Source organism: Centruroides vittatus, unplaced genomic scaffold (genome assembly GCF_030686945.1).
Source record: "Centruroides vittatus isolate TY-2023 unplaced genomic scaffold, ASM3068694v2 contig_1035, whole genome shotgun sequence".
In the NCBI taxonomy this organism is placed as follows: domain Eukaryota; kingdom Metazoa; phylum Arthropoda; class Arachnida; order Scorpiones; family Buthidae; genus Centruroides; species Centruroides vittatus.
Window position 1 is genome coordinate 2,790,340 of NW_027120673.1, and position 22,528 is coordinate 2,812,867.

General features: G+C 27.0%; 1 protein-coding gene across 1 annotated transcript in view; it reads left to right on the forward strand.

Annotated features, from left to right (window-relative positions):
• Positions 1 to 5,652: 5,652 nt before the first annotated feature.
• Positions 5,653 to 22,528, forward strand: part of LOC136969487 (vasopressin V1a receptor-like) — a 106,533-nt gene continuing 89,657 nt past the window's right edge. Inside the window, exon 1 of the mRNA XM_067263658.1 lies at positions 5,653 to 5,682. The gene's annotated coding sequence lies outside the window, so the exon portion shown is untranslated. The remainder of the gene's footprint in view (positions 5,683 to 22,528) is intronic.

The window sequence follows — 22,528 nt, forward strand, 5'->3', positions numbered from 1 at the left end:
CAAATAACTAAAGTAAGAAGTTGAATATTATTACGGAGAAAAATTTTTTAAATAAAATTAAAACAGGAAGAAAAACTTGTTTGTAGATGATTTGAATATTCAGTAATTCACATTCTTTCAAATCAGTTGCTAATATTTATGCTGATAACAAAGTTAATTGTTAATTTTGTATCCACTAGTTCAAATTTCCAATGAATTTAACTGTTATTTATAATTATTATTTAAATTTAAATTTATTCCACAACCAATTTCATCAGCGTAAGACAACTAATAATTAAATAATTCAACTAAGAAATCGTTTAAAATTTTATATAATTTTCTAATTTGAGTGTTTTTTTATTAATTTTTCATTCATATATTTATGCATAAAATTCAAATTATAACAAATATAAAAATTTAATAAATATTATGCATTTTTATGTAAAAAATTTATTATTACATTATAAATCAATAATTCAATTTCCTTATTTTTTAATTTTAGAAATTTTTCAACGTAGATATGCAAATACACGTAGTTTTTTATAACATTTTATTATTTTATTTATATTAGCATTAGAAATATTTCCATTTGCATTTAGACAATATTTTAAATTTAATTTCATTGTGTATAAATTCAATATCGATTTATAATTTTATTATTTTATCGAGTTAAAAAGCAATCAAAATTGAAGTTTTCGATTGTTTTTATACTCATTAGCGGGGTCGTCGAAAAGAGTTACAGGAGATTTTTTCCGGGATTGGAGAAAAAAACTTAGTGGCCCGAAGTGGTTCCTATTCCTATAAAATTAACGTTAGTTTTACTAACAGAAAATAAAATCTTTAAGTCAGAATGTATTTTTATTAATAAAAATCAAAGTATTTTATTTTTCCAGAAAAAAAAAAACAGGCGAAAGGGACCCTCTCTCGACGACCTTGCTTATCAGAACAATCTTTCGAAGAATATGAGAGGACTAGGCCGCTTAGCTTTTCGAGGCCCAACATATTAAAACATTAAAATATTGTTAAATATTGTATTTTACCTTTTAAGCAATTAAATTTGACAAAATTAAAAACTTTTTAATACACACGAAATACAATAGCATGAATAATTTGTAACAAGTATTTTTGAAACCTAGGTAAGTGTGAGATCCAAACCAAGTTGCCTATGACCTTGTGATAGGGCATGATACTTATTTGGTAATTTGTTTATTTTTCAAATTATATAATTACAGAATTACAGTAGTGGAATTATCATTCTTCTCATTTCTATTTTTTACTTTCCTGGCTGTTATAGTATAGCTTATCCGTAAGATTCGAGAGAAGGTTCTAGCATTTTCCCATACTGTAGCAGCACCATCGCCATTAGGATACTGCAAGAACTACGGAACTATAGAATTGAGAATATAAATTGATTTTGAAATTACTAAAAGAATTCGTCCATAACGCCCACTTTGTTAGTAATTGTAAGGGTTTTTATATTTTAAATTATAAAGAGAGCATTTTCAATCGTTTTTACACAAGCTTAAATTTTTTCTAACAAAGAAAAAAAGCGTACTACATGCATCGTGAGGAAATATCTTTTAAAACTCATAAAAATTTAAAGTAAAATTCCATTATCTATTAGGAAATATTTATATTTCCGTTTAATTCATAAAGTAGTCCAAAATATTTAAAGAATATCATAGAATTAAGTCTAATGCAAATGGCTACTTTCGGAATATCCAGCTATATTTGAATATCTTATTAAAAGTAAAGCATGTGATTACCGAGAAATACTTAATTGGCTCTTATAATTATTTTTCAAGTGGTAAAGTAGATAAAATTTTAATTAATTAATAAATTGTTACAAAACACATGTCCTTAAAACAAATGTAAAGTCATCACAAACCCTATTTACAAGTAATCATTCTGTATAGACTTGTGTCTAATGATAGCGAAGATATTTATCTAGCTGGATGTACTGTGTAGTACATGCACGACTGATTACCCAATTTCTTCTTAAATTTTCATCACGTGGAAATGAATGTAACCGGAACAGTTGAATACATGAACAATCTCTATGCATCATGTTTTCGTGTACATCGCACACAGCTTCAAACCATTTATAAAGAACACTCCGGCTATTATAGCAGCCAACCACTGCACAAAATCTATCTGAACTGGTTTTATAAGGCATGTTGCCAAAGAAAAATTAAAAATTGCAGACTTACACTAACAAGTAGCAGTATCTTAATTGGCTATCAAGACAGGCCCACGTGTGGCAGAATTCAAAAACTGACGTTTCAGGAGCCCAAAAATGTGAAAATTTCCCTTACAAATTCTCTCTGTGTGTGTGTGAGGGTGTGTATGTGTGTATGAGGGTGGATGTGTGTGTCGATGTCTACTTTTCATTATATCCCATAACTATATGAACCAAGACTTTTGAAACTTAACACGATTATTTCTATATAGTGCATTCATGCTATTAAATTTTGGTGGAAAAAGATTAAGATAGAGGGAAGTCTTGTGTCATATCTTGAATAGAGTCAGACAATGTAAATTTTATTCGTTATTCGTTTATTGGCATTTACAATTTCTTTAAAAGCCCACTCTTACCTCCAATATAAACTTTTTGTCTGTTTATAATAATTAACAATATAAAAATGTTTTTTTTTTTTTAAATAAAATCTCATAACAGATGGTCATACATAACTTTAATTTTGTAAATGTGAGTGTCGGGGAAGTATTGCAGCTTTTTTTAATGCAAAGATTAATTTTTACTGATATTGATATAATTTAATATACTTAAACTGGTCTAATAATAATAATCTTAAATCATCATTGAGTTTCATGCCAATTTTTTTATTATTAGCCTTCAAAAAACAATCTTCATATACTATTATTTTGTACTTTAAAATCATTACACACAATTCAATTCTTCATTGTCTACAATATTTATATGAAAATAAATCAAATCTATTATTTAATTCTGAAACAGATTAATAATTTAATAGACTGTTCACAAATGAATGACACAAAATCATTAATTTTTAAACATTGAATTCTATAATCAAATTCTGTCGAATCTATAATCGAAAACTGTAAAGCCTTGTGTAGGCCTATGTTCATTATTATCATTATCGTTTCTCCTACTTACCAAAAGATAAATAGGAAAAAGGAAAGTGATTTGACGTGATTAAAAACATGGTTGGTAATTTTTTTTCTTCCAAAGATGTTACTACTTGCAAGCTTTATAATTTTCTTATGCAGATGCAAGATTATTGGTGAATAAAATTTTAATGGATTGGAAAATTATGTTCTTATCCTGCTGACACTTCTATTGTCATATACAGATATAAAATATGATAGCCTATAAATTTTAAATGTTTAAACTATTTGCAATGATAAATATTATTAATAGAAATATTCGAGTAAACTATTGTAATGGATTCGGTTTTCTATTATTTGTTTTTTTATAGTTATACAATTTCTACACAGAAATAATTCGGTTTTTTTACACAGTTTCTGATAGAAACTGTGTAAAAAGGCTTGTTTTGAAAAGCTACTCCATGTAGATACTAGAAAGCAAGGTTTTATTTGGGTCTCTAGTACGTTCTCTCCTTCCGGGTATGAATTGGTGATTCTTGTAAGCTTACAATGTGAAATAGTTGTGTAAAATACTTATAAGTAAACACGTTTCGGCATGGATAGAAATTTTTGCAAATTCATTTAAACGTCTTTAAGATTCAAATTTCAGATATGCATTGTTTTATAAAAAATCTAATATATGAATCCCAGTAAATATATTGCTGCTTTCAACATCAGTTTTTAAGAATGATATATACAGTACTCGTATTTCAAAATATTTAATTTATAAACAATTTATTCTAAATGTTTTAAAATAGAATTCAGTTTTAAATATAAATTTTTCAAATATTTTATCTGTAAATATTTATTTTTTACCAAATTTTTAAAAATTAATTTAATAACTTTTTAAAGTGTAATAAATGATCTCAATCAATAAAAATGGCTATCGCATGAAGCTACGGTCAATGGTAGATTGCTTGTCCCGTAGAATAAATAACATAATTATTTTTTTAGGAAGCTTCAAGATTTCATAAATATGATAAAGTAGTCTCTATATACATCTTATTTCTGGTAGAATTAAAATTACGGAAAATTATTTAAATTATGAAAGTATATAATATAATAAAATTCTTAATTTCTTTTTATAGTTTATCTTAGCTGTAAAAATGATTTTGAATTTACTTTTTTGTTTTGTTTTGTTTTTGGAAACCCTAACTACATACTATGATGTATGTGACATATTTGATACCTAATAATTAAAAAAAATTATCGGTTATCGGAGAATCTTGCAGCAGAAGTTTGTTGTGACACTATGATGTTAGGAAAGTCAGGTCGAAAATCACTGAAAATATAGTTCATATCAGCTTCCTTTTTAAATAATTTGAGAAACTTACAAATATATGTCTCATTTACTTAGTTTCCTAACTTAAAATAGAGAAATTATGGATTCCCACAGGTTTACTTTTTAACTCCGTATATATTTTCTAATCTATGAAAGTTTTCTTCAGAATAAAATATGAAATCAGTTATATAACTTCATTTTATTTAAATTTTTTGTTGCATTAATTTGCAAAATCATTTTTTTAAAATTACTTTTTCATTACTTCTTGGTAAATGATCCTTAGTAAAATGTAATTTTGTTCTGAAGAATGAGTAGACGGGAAAAAGGTCAACATAATTAAACCAACGTTGTTATTTAAACACTTGTAAAAAATAAATGAATCAGTGGACAATGAAGTTATTACGTGGATTTTAAGTCTTCATTATTATAATAATACGATTAGATTTGCGTAGCCAATTATTTCTTGTAAATGAATTCCTTAAGTAACTGAACATTATAGTTTAAATATATAGTTTTATTTACAAATTTTATATAAGTTAATATTTCTCTCTTTTCTGTAGTTTTTTGCTTTTAAAAATATTAAATATTTTGGGATTTATAGTTTATTTTCACTTAATTAAAATAGTTAATTCTAAGAGTCACTATTTACTTCCTATTTTTAAGAGAAGAGTAAAATTTTTAGTTTTATTTACAACACATTTTAAAAATAATTGGAATATGTACAGGATTTTCAGGCGTTTTCAGAAAGAAATAATCTAATCGGATTTGAAGTCAATCTCGTTTTAAATTACTTTTCAATAAGTCAGTCGGTACGTCTTGACATTTTTGAAAATCATAATATGCATATTACAATTTTTCAATATACTTAAAGCAATCGTTAATTAAAAATTAAGTGAGATATATAAGTAATATATATATATTAAAAATTTCTATTTAATAACTGTTTAAATTATTTTCGTTTAAAATTAAATTTTATAAGGAATTTAATGTAATTAAAACTACTTTATTTCATTTCTAATGTTAACTTTTTAATAACAATATTATTATTAAGCAAAGTGTCATTTTGAAAAATAAAAAATTGCTGATAATTATTATTTAGTTAATTACTAAGTGCTTCGTGGCGAATATTCGAAATGTTCGAAGTGAATAAATCAATAATTCAACTCTGCTGCTTCAAATCTGGCGCTGTTGTCGTCTTTATACATCCATAGAAGAGTATATTGACAAAAGCAGAGTAGAGAACTTCCTAGTCTTGTAGAAGAGACTGACAACCGATAACAATAATTACTTTTGTGGTAAGTTACAATGTCCATAAATTTCTTATTTGAAAAATATTATAATTAATTAAAATAAAATTATTTAATATATTGTAAAAATATTTTAATTTGTGCGGTTTAAAATCCGTAAATATTTTCATTTTTATAAAATTACGATTCTCGAATTTTTAAATTTATTTTCAATTTTTGATATAAAAAAGATTTTGTGTAATACTTTGCTCTTTTTTTATTGTAAGAAAACCTTTTGACAATAATTTATATAGAAATTGCTTTCGAGAGATTCCTCTGCAATTAACTAGATAATACTTTAAGGAATGGTTCGGAGAAAAATTTTTTGTTTGTTTCTTCAAAATTTTATTTGATTGAGATTTATTTAATAATTACACAATTAAAAGTTTCAATTATATAAATTCGGAGATTTCAAATTTTTTTCTATTTTATAATATAAAAATTTAAGTTTTACATATGAAACAGTACCCAATTTGAAGTGAACTGAGGTTGTCTTTTTGATTAATTTATATTATTTATAATTGTCTACAGATAAATGCTATTTTTAAAGTATTGGCGAAAAACATTACTTAAATTTGTGACAAAATCAATTTAGAATTAGACAATAAAAATTACTTGTTTAGCTATTTTATACATTAAATTAATGATTATTTTCTATTTTATAATGTTAAAATTTAATTTGAAATAAACTAATATTGTTATTCGTTGCATTTTTCATTACCTTGAATATTTGTATTTGTTAAAATGCTATTTTTTCAAACATTCTTTTAGAATAACACTGTTATTTCGTGTTAAGATCATTTAAATTTATACAATAAAAATTAATTGTGTTTGCTATTTTTATACATTGTTTCATACACAGTATTTATTATATCACAATTTTATTAATATGAGCTAAGTTAAAAAAATAATGAGATTTCTCTTTGAATATAATACATTCCTATTAAAAAATAGATAATAATAATTACTATTCATAACTTTATCGTATACAGTACATGATTAATACTGTATACTGCTCGAAAGTTAAAAAATAGATTCTTCTGCTTAAACATACGAATGTATGAAAAGTAATTGTTAAAAAATAAAACTTTATAAAAATATAAAATTATATTTCAAAGTAATTACGTCCATTTTTATATTACTTAAAAATTTATTTAATTATTTTTTAAGTAAAACCTTTACCAAATTATTAAATGTAAATATAAATATTTTAATTTTTTATATAACATATAAAAAAACTCTAATTAAACACTTTCACATAACACTTTAAATTATATTAATATATTTATTGCATTGTTGTTATAAAAATAAAACAAATTTTGATTAAAATATTTAATTAAAAAATTTGGAAATTTTATTTAATCTTTGTTATTTCTTTAAGTATTTTTATAATGTTTTTAATTAAACATTTCTTGACAAAATAATATATAGAATGTTCTTATTCTTAGAACTTTATTCACAATAAATGTAGTCTCTGAATTTTATTACATTTAATAAATTAAATTAATGGTATTAATAGAATATAGATATACTTTTCTACGTATAATTACGACAGCAGATCTTTATCTACATATATTTATAATTTAGCTTACCGATTAAAAAAAAAAAAATTCAATATATGTTCAATATATGCATTTATTGAACTTTCTTCCAATATTGCATATATTAAGTTATTGAGTTTGCTTGCTGAGATCAATATATCTATAACATAAATATATTTGAAAGTATTAATATGTTGTACGTTTGTTTACAATCTTCTATTATTATTTCATTATTAGAAACTTTAATATTTAATTATAAATCAACAATCGTATTTAACATTGAAGAAGTTTATATAAAAATGTATATTTTAAAATATTATATAATACATTTTAACTTTATAATTTGAAAATAATAATGATAATAAAATTTCAAAATTTTGAAAGATTTTAGAGTGAGACAATTAGTGAAAATATTAATAAAATATAGATTATATGGGGTGGCCAGAAAGTCAGTTAATCTTGTTTTTTTAGTGTATTGCTTATTCAGAACATTTATATGTTTGTTGGGATAAGAAAACACAACGGGAAGGAGGGGGTGACTCCCAGAAGACATTCTATGAGAAATTGACCCGATTTAAGTATTAGATAAATGAAGAAATCCGAAAGACTACGTGAACCCGAGATAAAACAACGTGCTTTCCTTTTATTGAATAGAAGAAACTGATAAATATGCAATCATTAGAAAACATGCGAGTCTTTACAATACTTAACCGCATTTTGGAACATCTGTATTTGAAAATGATTTAAAATATTACAATAAATTTTCAAATTTTTTTTTTTTTCAAATTTTTATAAGATATCAGAAGTGCACTTAAAAAAGTTTTCCAATTTAAATAAATTCCAATTTAAAAATTTTACACAATAGTATTTTACACACTGAATATTTTATTTTGCAGATTTGTATTGTAGAAAATGTCTGTTTTAAATCAAATGATAATCATAATAATGTCAAATTTTTCCGTTTTATGTAAACACTTCAATATAAAAAATAAAAATGTTTTTGATATTATTTAGTTTACAATTTGTCACTAGATTTTGATTGTATTATTATAATTTACAGAATAAGTTATATCTGACATCTATAAATTTTTATTTTGATTAGAAATTCATTTTTTCTCGAATTAAACTAAATTTAACTTTATAAACATTAAAATTGACTTTAATTTATTTAGAAAACATGATTTTTCAATTTAGTTTTTATAAAAAGTTTTTTAAATTATAAATTTTTAAATAACTTCTGAAAGTTCCCTTTTTCACCGATTTTAATCATTTATAAATTTATATTACCTGAAATTTATAAATAAAATTTTTAAATAACTTCTGAAAGTTCCCTTTTTCACCGATTTTAATCATTTATAAATTTATATTACTGAAATTTATAAATAAAATTTTTAAATAACTTCTGAAAGTTCCCTTTTTACACAGATTTTAATCATTTATAAATTTGTATTACTGAAATTTATAAATAAAATTTTTAAATATATATCTAGCTGAACAACAAATCAACAATTATTGAACTGGATAATTTGTCATTACGGAATATATAAATTATCATATTTTGATTATGTAAAGAGACCCAAAACTCATTTAACGATTGTAACGACTAAATTGCATTGAATTAACTAAAATATACAATTAATTTAATTATATTTTTCAAGTTTTGACTGATTTTATAAAGAAATTATATTATTTTATATTATATTTACTATTCATGTTCACAAGTTAACAGGAACACAGAAAGAAAACACGGTTAATTAACTTTTTGGGCTACCCTGTATATTAGTACTTAACAGAAAATAGTTTAATTTTTTACATTTGTAAAATATTTTACATTTTTTTTACGATTTTATTTGTAGATTTAATCATTAATATTTATGTAAATTACTAAGCATATTTATAAATTCAATGCTTTAAAATGTTATAAAAAATTGATATTCATTATATAATATTAAATTCGCATATTTTTTAACGATGTAATCGAGTTTTTACTTTAAAAAAAAGAAGAAACTGAATTTCTTGCTATGATTTGACTTGTTAAGCATTTTGTCCGATAAAAAATTTTTTGATCCTTATCAATCCGAATTTAATATTTTTAAGTATTAAGTCGATGAAATTTCCTTCTTATGGAAAAACTTTTAATCAATGAGTATTTCGATTTTTTAGGTTTTTATTACATTCGGGAATGTTAAGAAGAAAAAAAATCTGTAAAATTTAAATATTAATTTCGATAATAATTATGGATTCAATATATAAAATTCGTTATTAAATTTTGTTAAAAAATAAATAATAATAATAATAATAATAATAACCAGAAAATAATTATATATTAAGAGGAAAAATAAACGGAATATTTTATTTCTTTTTGTAAGTTTTGAACAGCTAAGTGATCTTATAAGCTTAATTTAAACAAAAATCATTTTTAAATAACAGTAACAATAAAAATATATATTTTGTTATTAGTAATTTAAACCTATAAACATTAATTAAAAACACTAGTCATTTAGTAAAGAGAATTTGTTCGAATATCACTTTATATAGAAATGTTCCTATGTATTTATAGGATATTATTGTGTAAGGGAAGTAATTACTGCACAAAGAAATAAAGAATTGACTTTAATTAGAAAAAATGATTCTTAACTATTGACTAAGAGACAAGAAATTGACTTTCACGGATGGAGGGATTACGAAGGATGTCGTTTTATTGGAAAGCCATCTCTAAAAGCGTGTATCTTCGAAGAGATATGTTTGAATTTTCACAAGTTTACAGAATGAAAATCCTAACTTATATTAATCATTTTAAAACAGAATATCAATTTTTATTAAGAATTTTTATTTTAAAAATGTTGAAATTGGGTTATATCTTTAAAAACTTTAGTTATAAGCTAAGAAAGTTACTAAACTAAACTATAGGCATTATCATAAAAATCTCATTTTTTTTTCCAATATTTTATATTGCTTAGACTACATGTAAACTCGATCAATCAATATATTATGACGTTTTCTCCGAAATTTATATCTGTAATGTTAGACTAGACATTTTTATATGGAAATGCTGGATATTATATGCAACGTATGCGATCAATTATTTTATGATTTAATGAATATTATATCAAATATAATAGCAAACTGATAGCTTTAAACGATTAAATATTGTTGTGCTGTTTTTAAAAAATATTAAAACAGTTTAATTGATTAATGAAATATTAAACATATGATTCAAATTATATTTTCTACATTTTACTCATAACTTCAATTAATGTCTATCTATCTTGGTTAAGTTATATCAGATTTTCTTCACATTTGGAATTTTTAATTCACTTAATGCCTAAAAAATCTTATTATTTTATTATTATTAAAAATTCTGACAAATATATTAAATACTGTATTATGAACACATCATTTAATTAAACATTTCTTAAAGTAAATGTTATTTAATTTAACTTGTGTCAATTTTGAAGAGATAAAATTCGAGACTTAAGTAAAAAATTGTATATAACTTCCATACATTTTATTTGAATTCGATCTTTACAAATTTACATTTTCTTAATTATACTCGTGACAGCATAAGAATAATAAATAAGAAGACAGAAATCCATAAGGAAAATAGAAGGAGCCCGTATTAAAGGATACTTGACCTTAAATGATCCGTGCTGATGGCCGATAGATGAATACGAGAGAAGAGGAAAAATACTAATGTAGAATTATTAAATTTGAATTTGGTACCTTAGCAACGTTACTATGAAAGGGGCTTTTAGATCAAATTTTAAGAAGACTCATTACAGTTTTGGGTGATCCTATATATTTTCCTAACTAATTGAAAAATTTACAAATATTATTTTTGTTCTTTAAATTCAATCCTTATCCGATAAATTAATTACATAGCTTTTAGAACTATTAAATGACAGAGCATCAAAAGAACATCAAGAATTACTCAGAAGACGATTAATTCTCAGATATCTTATTTAAATGCATTCCGATCCGAAATGCATTTAAATAAAATATGTGAGAATTAATCGTCTTCTGAGTAATTCTTGAACTCGGGTGAGCGTCAGATTCGAAGGACATAATATTTGAGTTTATTCGTCCAAAAAACTCTTTTAAGCGGTCATTAAAGTAATTGATTATACCTGGCAAATACTGTTAATTTTAGCATCTTATTAAATTTTTAATGTATTATTATTCTTCGTTAAACTTTAATCTTGAAATCCTTTGCTTTTTCTTACCTGTTTTCAATATAATTTAATTAAAATTTATTTTATTAATTTAATGAATTATAGCAAATCACCTTTTATCTTTAATTGTTTAGTTTTAAATTAAGTTTTCGTATTTGAAGTACTACATTAATATTAAATTAAAGAGCAATTATTAATTCGTTCATCTTTCGTATTTTTGCACGAAGAATTTTGCGATATAAAATAGTTCTGTGACATTCTGAATCTGTTAATTATCTGAGAATAATTAGCATTAATTAAAATATAAGTATTTAATTGTAATTATTACATTCCCTAAATTACAGTTAGAATAAACCATATTTCTCTTAAAATTAATTAAAGTTAATTAATTATTTTTTTCTCCTATAATAACTGTTAGGGGCCTACTATCTATACAAGACGTAAAATTACAGAAGCTAAATTTATATAAATTTAACGTATTTATTATCTATTAAAGTGTATATAAATAATATAAACAAAATGTTTAAAATAATTTAATGATTTATAATTAAAATTGTAATTATTACTTATAATTGACTCCAGACTATAAAAGAACCAAGTGAAAGTGAAATAAACAGCCACAAGGCCATTGTTATTTTTTCGTACATCTAACCCGTATGTAACGAACAATACTTTGACATAAATATTATCACTCTAACGAAACTACGCTTACAGTGAATACGCTCGAGTTATTACTAGGGTTCGGATGTTTATATTCAAACTAGGACTTAAAAACTAAACTGTTACAAAATTTTAAATTTCATGTCATTGATTAGAAAAAATTGCATTTACTGACGTTGATTATAAAAAATAACAAACCACACGTACTAGAATCAAATCAAATTTCCCCAGTCCTTCAGCGGCTGTAGTTTGTAAACTATGGAGACAGCAAACACTAATCAATCTAAACAGAAATGTTAGAATAAAATATAAGATTATTAAACAGTTGAAAAGTGTTATGAAGTAAAGTGAAGTGTGTGAAAATATGAATACTACTAAATCAAAAGTTGCTATTATTTGAAAAGAAAAAGACAAAATACGAGTTTCGAAGGTAATAACTCGAATGCCAAAAGGTTAAGAAAATCAGTGCACGATGAATTGTGTTAAGAAGTATTAAAGTGTTTTTTTTGCAACTGAATAAAACATGACTATTAGTGCTGCGCTAGCACTGTCGTCTTTTAAAGTCTCTAATAGTATTACTAAAAGCGAATGCAATAAAAGTTGGATAGAGATTTGGCATAGTATTGAAAGGCGAAAAATTGTTGATAGAGTAGCTGCAAAAACATGAACGTAGCTGACTGCAGAATAATTGGCCAAAAATTAACGAAACTTTCTATGTTTAATGCATTTGAAACGATTTTTTAAAAATAAGCTTACATCAAACAGGATGCTAAAATTTTAAGGAAAATCTATGCGAGAGGAAAATTATCTAAAGACCGAATTACTATTCTATTTTCTTGAAAATCACATAGGAACGGAAAGAGAAAATTGCTAATAATCGAAAAATCTAAAATGTTTCAAGAATCGGTAATATATCAGTAATATATCAGTAACCGTCAAAAGAAGAACCGAACCAACCAAATAACTTGGATGACCTCTAATATTTCTTTGGCAAACTGCGAAGAAAGAAACTAAAAACTTTTATTACAAATTGACAATTGACAGAATTTACTTTACATTAAACTAGAGTTCATGCTGCCCAACACGAGTTCGAAACTAGTTTTAGATCAAAAGATTAGACAATAAATGGCAACTATTGGTGGATTTATCCTTTGAAAATGGTGGAGAAGAAACATTTTCTGCAAACGTTTTTGATACAATAAACTTCGCTCATACGGCATGTCAGAAAGTATCAATGTCAACAATAGCAAATTGTATACGACACAAAGCAATGAAGATGAGTTCGATTCAAACATTAAAAAAATTAACAAATGTTTGAAGATAAATAAACTTATAAATACAGTTGATTCTGCTTAATTGGAACACATTGGGACTAATCCATTTTTGCTCATTTAAGCGGCTGCCCCAATTAAACGAACTAATAATGAGTTCTAAAATAAAATATGTAATACGTAGGTAAATAAATAAGTAGGTAAAAAATAATAATTAGGTAGCTATTTTAATGCCTTATTAAACCAAAATGCAGAAAATATTTGTACTACAAGTTTTCCAGACTCACGACGATAGATAACTGATTTGCATCACGCTAGTATTGCCAAACATTAGTAGTGACGTACTCAAGGGTTGACCGTTCGATCCGTTCCTGATTGAACTATCTTTCCATTCTTCCTTTTTAGTTAGAACATGTCCAGGTTCATCCAAAAGTCACCTTACGGTCTTTCTTTGAGCACAGTTTCTTTAACTTAGAGATGGGCCACTTCGGTGGAAGCGTCCGAAGAATCCGCCAGCTCCGGATGCTGGTCACAACAATCGGAGGCTGTTGTCCAAGTCTAGATGTAATCATGCACACAACACCTTCCAAGGAAACTCTAGCTATCTTTTAACTCAGTAGAAAGATCTCGAAGAATTGTCCAGGAATCTTTGTCCCTTCGCTTTTAAGGGAATAGTCCGGTCCAATCCAGAGCAGGGTCAGTAGCTCGTATTCAGGTCTGCCTCACACGGGATCCCCGTGTGATAAGTCCCGCTATGTGACCCCCTCCGGAAAAACCAAACTGTCCAAGCGAGATACAAAATCGCTTTGTCTCTGCCAACCGTTAGACCTATACATTAGTGTACGTAGTGCCAACATATTTTCGGAAGATCCCTAAAATATATTAAAAATTACTAAATTCCTTTTCTGCTACTGTCCCAATTAAGGGATTAAATTATGTATTAATTTATTAGTTTGATTTCCGTCCTTTAAGATTTGAACCAATAAAGCGGCTGCTCCAATTAACCGGTGGTCCAATTAAACGGAATCGACTGTAATACCAAAAAAAAAAAAAAAAAAAAAATTGTTCAGGATGTGCTCTCTCCGCTGTTACGATTTTGAAGAGTGTGTCTAGTTTGATGACAGTTTATTAGTAGGAAACTTAACCGATAGCTTCAGTGTCTTTAAAAAATAATGAAATTAGTGAGGATGAAGATAACCACGATACATCTTACGATGATGGTGTCGGCGTATCGATATCCCCTGTTTCCTAAGTTGTGCAAAATACTATTACTATTCTAAAGTTTTTTACATACACATAATACTCCATAAAATGCTTCAAATAATAAATTTTTACAGGGTGGAAATGCTACATAACTAGCAAAAATCGACAAACATAACATGCATGTTTACGTATCAATGCGCAAAGTACATTTAACTATACATTGATACTTCCTATGTTACAGTTTACATTTCATCTTTCAATGACATTAAACTTTAGTTTTTCAAAATAAAATTGTCTTTATTTTTTAGTAGATGTAATGAATATTAGTTATAAAGAATCATTTTCAACGATAGGTTCGTTATAAGCAGAACATTTATAACGGTTAATACTTGTTATTTAATATGCTTAAAGACAGTCGAATCCCGTTTAAAAGTTTCCAAGGAAATTGTGAAAAATATCGTATAAACGAGAGAAAAGTACAAGCAAAACTACTTTTGTATTGCTTTCAGAATAAGTTCAGTCATCACAAAACTACGGCGCAGCATAAATTAACACCGTACAACTGAATTTGTATGTGTAATTCTCGACTAAGTTTCAATTTATTTTAGTCCGTGAAGTGAGAGTAGACATGAGCTGGAAAATTCTATGTCGAATGAAAGGGTTGGTAGGAAACATGTGGAAGTTGACACATTACAGTAATAAAATTTGTAAAAAAACGTAAGACGATAAGATTATTTATGATAAAGAGAGTATAAAAATGTCTTAAAATGTAAAAACAAAATAGAAGAAAGAGGATAAGATCCACGTATGAACTTTTACAATGTTTGTTTCATCCCTTTTATTCAACTCAGGCTGATTCGTGTCTATCTTTCGCTGCGTGGACTATATATGTACTGTATAATAATTTAAACAATCTATAAAAGGAAAAGAAAAACAGTATTAAACTAAGTCATATTCTTTTAAAAAAATGATCAAGTTTTTGTTTCTTTCTTTTTTTTTCAATGAACTTGTAACATATTGGCACAGTATGTGTCATCAGTTGTTTCCTTCCGCCGAAACTCCAGGTCACGAGAAGGAACAAAGAGTCAGTTTCTAAGGGTTAGCTCACACTGATAGCAATAGTGAAAACGAATGAAAAACCAGAAGGAGATTTTCCCGCTCAGCGATGCTGGTTCACACTACAAAACGTGAAAAGCGAAAGTTTTCAACTTATTGGATTAGCAGATCGATTTGCTAAACGGGAAAATTCGTCCAGTCGGAAAATTCAAAGCGAATGCTTCTTAACAGGTAACGATGTTTTAGATATTATTCGCTTTGCTTTTTGCATATTTTAGCATTTCTCTGGTGATGTGGACTAAGATGAAGTGAATACATAATTCGCTTTTCCAGTTTTTTTTTTAAATAATCGCGTGAAATTTTTCCATTTCGAACTGAATATCGCATAAATGAGAAAAAAGCGTGCAGAGTACCGAAAAATATGACGTTTAAGTGCGAAAACGTTACAACTGAAGTGTTTTATAACGGAGACAGTATCGTGCAGAAAATATTAGAGAAGTTGTGGAGCACGTATTCAGCCCAAAACGTGAACAGAGGACGGACGAGCGCTGCCATCTGGCAATTCTATACGGTCGATAATGGCGTTCGCTACGTCTAGAATGGCGAGTAGAAGATCTGTTTAAACTTCTTCATTTTTTTGTTGTTTGGGGTTAAAATTATGACGTATTTTATTAAAATAATGATTATTTAAGCATTTACGAATAATATTGTAAAGAAACAGACGATTTTAATCCAGAAATTATTTAATTATTCAAGTTTTTAGCAAGTGATGTGAAGTGCCTATAGAATTTACATATATTTGTCTTCATAATAGCTTATTTTAAGGTAGGTTTGTTCTTCCACGGCATCTTCTACCATCAACGGCGTAATAGGTTTGTAAATTTTCTAAAACTTAATTTTCCGAGCTGCTTTCGAATTTACATAAGCCACTACCTCCCTTGACAAAAGTATGAAGTAGTCCTATCGTCCGATCGTACGGTAGGAGACACAACGCTAATTAAAAATAATTATTTAGTGTTATTAAACATCCTATAAATAGTTTTAAACAGTTTAATTTGTTTATTTACTTTCGCTGGTAACCCTCGATGTAAAATGTATCCGCCATTTTTTGAAGAAATTTCCCGAATCAATGCGCAACGTTCACTGAGTTACGTGATGTGAACGAGCGCCACAACGTCTTTTACTTGGACTTAAAAAGCCAAACGTGTACTGTACTTCTGCTTGCCGTACAAGTTTAACGTTTGTACTTGCGCCTCAACCTCTCTATTTAACGTATAATTAAACGCAAAAATTGTACAATTGAGAAATGTATAAACTTGGTTTGATTATTTTATTTATAAGTTATATTTATTTGTGTCAAAATAGATTTATTCACTTATCGATGGAATTGAATGATGAGCGTTCAAAAATAATTATTCAGTTTGAGTTGTAGATATTTTGAAACTTCAATCACTTTTGGAAGACTTATCAATATACATTTTTATTATATTACATTATTACACAGTATTAATGAATAGAAAAATCAATATAAAAAAGAAACAAATAATTAATAACATTTGAATTGTACTATCTTTTTTCATATATAATTGGCAAAACTAAACGACTGAGCTATATGGGTTAGTGTTAGCCTATCGGTCTGGGGCCGGAAACGAGTCCGAACGAATAGTAAAACTCCAGGAATTTTTGTGGATGGACCATTCGCGGAATATCTTAGGACTCTATTCTCTCCACCCAGCCACCCTATTGTGAGCTTAGAGAACCCTCGATAAACTCAGTAAAAAGACCCTATTAATGCTCTTACTTCTGGCGATATATATATATATATGGGCGATACAACTACGAAAGCTTCAAAAATTGTTCGTTTCATTGTTATTAAACCAGATTATCCATCATTGTTTTTGTTAACACATAAAAAATGCAGTCTTTATTTTTTAAGTAAATTTTCATATTGGAAAAAATATAATACAATTTTTAATAATATTTTGCAATTTTAATGTATTGTACTGTACAGTACGTCTGAAAGAAAAGGTAAGGACATATTTCGACCTCTGAGAAGTCTTACTAGCATTTAAACTACAGAATAATATTTTAGAGTTGTTGCAAAGACCTGTATTTATTTCAGAAACTTCAGTTAAAATATTAATTTTTTTGTAAATTTTCGATTAAAAAAACCTTTAATATTATAGAGATACTGTCGTGAAATGCGCGTATGTCCCTTAATGGATACGGAGGGGTCCACGGATTCAATGTACAGCAGATCAAAACTACAGTATTTGAGGGAGAAAAGAATTCCAGAGAAACTGAAAAGGAAACCTTGAATAATACGGGAGGTGCCTAAATAAAGTTGGCTCTCCAAGTGTTTGTATCGACTAAAAACTTATGGCATTTGATTGCTCTTCGTTTATACCAGATTGATTCGTAAAAATATTCGTTTGTACCGCAAATGCTTTCTTGAAAAATTCGAAAACATTTGTTGGCTAATCCCTACATCAAAAAATCGAAATTTAAAATGATGGAACCGATTGCTCTTCGTTTGTACCGGATTGTTTTGACAAAATGTTCGTTGCACCGTGATATTTTGGGGATTAGACGTAAATTAACTTATATTATCAGAACCGAAATGTAGGTTAAGGTTAATGTAAGTTAATTTGGCTTTAACTAATCCCTAAAATATCGCTATACAAACAAAACTTTTGACGGAACAATCCGGTATAAACGAAAAGCAATTACCGGTAGTTACATTATCTTAAAATTTCCAGGTTTTGATGGGATTTTTTGATCCAAAAACATATGGGCTGTTCTGTCACATATGTTTTCGGATTTTTCAAGAAAACAATTACGGTACAAGCGAAAATTCTTACTGAACAACCTAGTACAAAAGTACAATAATCGAACAACATAAGTTTTTAGTTGGTACAAACACTTGAGAGGGCCAACTTCACGTGGGTGAGTCAATTAGATGCAAATAGTACGCCATTTTTGTTTAAGACACAGTGAGAATCCACAAATTTTGTATCAAAGAGACAATCTTTTGAATATCGAGGGAGGATTATAGTTTAACTACAGTATATGTACGGAGACTTACAGTATAATAGATCTGCTACAGAAAACAGTAAATATGCAATAAATATAAAAAATATAAATACGTAATTTTATCCGTAAATAAATAGGCTACGTAAAATTATCCGTAAAATATAAAAACGTAAACATCAATTCATACTAAAAGATTATTTTCGGATTTTTAGATTTACTTCGATAAACAATTTTTTTTCATTAAGTAAAGATAAAGTAGGCCTAAATCAGAAGACAGAAGCATTTAAAGGATTAAATGTTTGGTAAACATTACAGAAATAAAACTGCTACAATAAAAAGAAAATGTTTTTCAGTGAAGTATTTTGTTTGGTAAAAGTATTAGATTTTATTTATTTTATTAATTCTACTATTGATTTTGTTACAAAAAAATTACAATTATATTTCATAATTAAAATAAACTTTTAAGTCATAATATACATACAAATTATTGTATATTTTTAACTTTCGAATTTTTCGAACTTAAATTCATTTAAAAAAGTTGAAATGTTCTCGATTCCTTTCTTGATTCTATCACACTGAATTCATTTAATAAAAACATTAAATGAATTCAGTGTGATAGAATCGAGAAAGAAAATGCATTGACAAAATTTCCAGTTTATAAGAATTATAAGTTACCTATATTGACTCTGAGAGCAGTGGCTCGCAAAGTCAATATAATTTTATATTAACTTTTCATTAACTATTGATTAATTTTTTTTCCTTTTATTAATTTAGATTTTAGATCAAGATTTTAAATCACATATGGTGATGGTTAGCGTCACATATTTACGTTCAAGTAGCTATCGATTAAACATCACATTTTTATAAATATTTATGAACATAAATATTCATTACATGTTTATTATATAGCTAAACATACATTCAATGTATATTTAACAACAGAATTTATATAATGTGCCAAATTTATTCTTTTTAATTACGATCGAGATAACGAATGATTGACATATTGATGATGTCTATTGAGAAAATAGATACGATAGTAATGAACTTTTATTGATGTCATGAGAAATACAATAGTATCTTGTACTTCAAACGATTCAGTTTGAATAGCCTGTTAAAACTAATTAAATTTGAAATACGAGGCATCACTGTAACAGTTTACGATACTATAGACAATTGTATTTTGTTATAATATACTGCAGATATACAGTCAGTTAGTTAACTGACTTGTAAAATTAACAGTTAAAAGGGATTTCCATAAATTACGTAATGCTATTTTTATACTTTTTTAACTACCATCATATCTTCGTAGCGCTGTCGTATCCGCTGTCGTATCCACCCCTATAACGCTCTATAATGCTATGGAAGATACTCATTTTCAAAATTACATAACGCATATCCTTGATCCTCCTTTAATTTTACTACGGCATAATATACAGCGACACTGGGTAATAAACGTTACATTATTTTACTACTTACATGTACTGTACAAAGCAATGGTACAGACATTACGATTTGCTATGTAACACTTATTTTCTGTGGTGTTCGTTTTATCATGAATTAGACAACGAAGACTATAGCCAAATTTGCCCTTATTAATTAATCCTTACACATTTAACAAACAACGTCAGTCAACTTTACGTAACGTTTTTGTAAACATTTTACCCTTGTCACGCATCGTAACAATCATCTGCATATCCACCCATCCATGCAATTTGTGACAGCTCCAGTCTGTTTAAGTAGGTGATTACATGTGAAAACGGTTTGGATGTCCAATTTACACCAGTCATTGTTTTATGCCTAAATGATTTTTTGAAATATAACTCGGTTAACTGACTTTTGGGTACTCCGTAAGTACAGTACAGTACAATAAATATACGAACAAGGTTTTACATATGAAATGGCCCAAAAGTTAATCAAATGCATTTATGAAATAAATTAAATGATCAGTAAATTGTAAAATTGGCGTTACGCCATATGAAAAAAAAATCCAGCAATGAGTTGCATAACTTTCCCGGCAACATTTGGTGGCGCCATCTGTTATGATATTTTATTTATTAAACTTTTTATATTTTTAACAATTATAAAATGGCAAAAAGCTCAGTTTTATAAGAAATTGTAAATGCTAATAACGAGTAAAATCGTTATCAAGTCTGACCAATATTTAGTAGCATTAATCCCGCTAACACACAAACCTCTCTGCATAATTTTCGACAAAAAGCACAGGAGTTTTTAGCTTGAAACATGATGAACAAAATCATCATGTTTCAAGCTTAATCCCCCCTAAACACACACACACACACTAACACCCATACATACAGAAATTACCCCCGAACTTTTTTTTTACATTTATCGACATTTCAAGGTGTCTTAAGTCCAAAAAAATGTAAAATCTTGAGGTATTATTTTTTGACCGATCGCTACACTTCCTCTCTGTTATATATAACAGTAAAAAGTTTAATGTTAATTTTTTCAATATTCTCAAATTTCACACTTCTAATATCATAAAATTAAAAATTATATTTCATTATATAAAATCATTTTATGTAATAAAAATAAAATTTAAATTTAATATTGCTAAAATATATTTATTAATTACAATAAGACAAGCTTACGATCAATTTTTGTAATTGTTCATATAATTGTAAAAATATATTTTTATTGATAAAACATATATCTGAAATTAATATTTGCATTTTTCTACTTTTTATCTAACTTTTTATTGAAATAAATATTAGTTTTGCAATTTAAACAAGATGTTTCTAAGGTAAATACATATGTGTATATCCGAACATATATTGAATATATTATATATCTTTAACAAAATGTAATGAAAATTTATTTTTAGACAATAAAAATACTTTTGAAAAATAAAAGATTAAATCTCTAAACAGAAAGTATATAAAGTGACTCGGTATTTGTTTTTATATTGACTCTTCTGCCCTGCAGGCACTAACGATGTAATAAGTCATCTATCATGCCCATTGTGAGTTCGGCAAGACCACAATAGAGAGGTCGGGTTAGAGAAGGACGGAGTGACAATTGAAAGTTTGGCCATCAAGATTTAACTCAAGTTCTTCAGAGAGACAGGATATGTTTTTAATCAAGTTTACTGTCTAGATCAGTGTTTCTCAAACTTTTTGGACCGCGACCCCCCTTCTGCACTTAAAAATTTCAAAGGACCCCCGAAGAATAAGTATGTGTCGAAAAACATCCCGGCGGGAGGGGGTTAGGCTCGTATTTAAATATTATTTATATGTGCAATTTATTTAAGTAAAAATTATTTTATATATTTTTTATTTCTATTATTTCTAAACATGAATCCATAGTAAATTTATAAAATATTTGAAAAAATTGATCTGGCATCAATTTTTCAGCAACCCCCCAAATATTTTTCACGACCCCCTTGGGAGTCGCGACCCCCACTTTGAGAATCACTGGTCTAGATCATCCATTCGGATTAGTTTTCACAATAGAACGATTGTAGACCCAATGCCGGAGTTACAGCGGTTAGTTGAACCCCTAAGATAGTGTTTATCAACTTTTTTTTTAATAGTTGCACCCCAACTTGGTAATATTTTTCTTGCTGCTTCCTTTATTATTATTATTATTATGTTGGGTTAAGTGAGATATACTCGGTTAACACCGGTGGCTGTGTACTATGCCGGACCAAAGTCAAGGCATAGTAACCAAAACAGAAATTAAAGAAGTGTATCAGTGTGTGTGTCTGTATTTAGGAATTTTCTCACAATATGACATGTATTCAATATAGTGGCCTTCTGTAGTGTGATGTATGTGTTTCTATTCAATTGTAATGTGCCCAGGCTTTTGTGTAGTGTGTGTGGTATGATACCTGTAGAGGAGAGAACAACAGGTACAATAAGCATCCTTTATTATTATTATTATTATTTTAATGTAA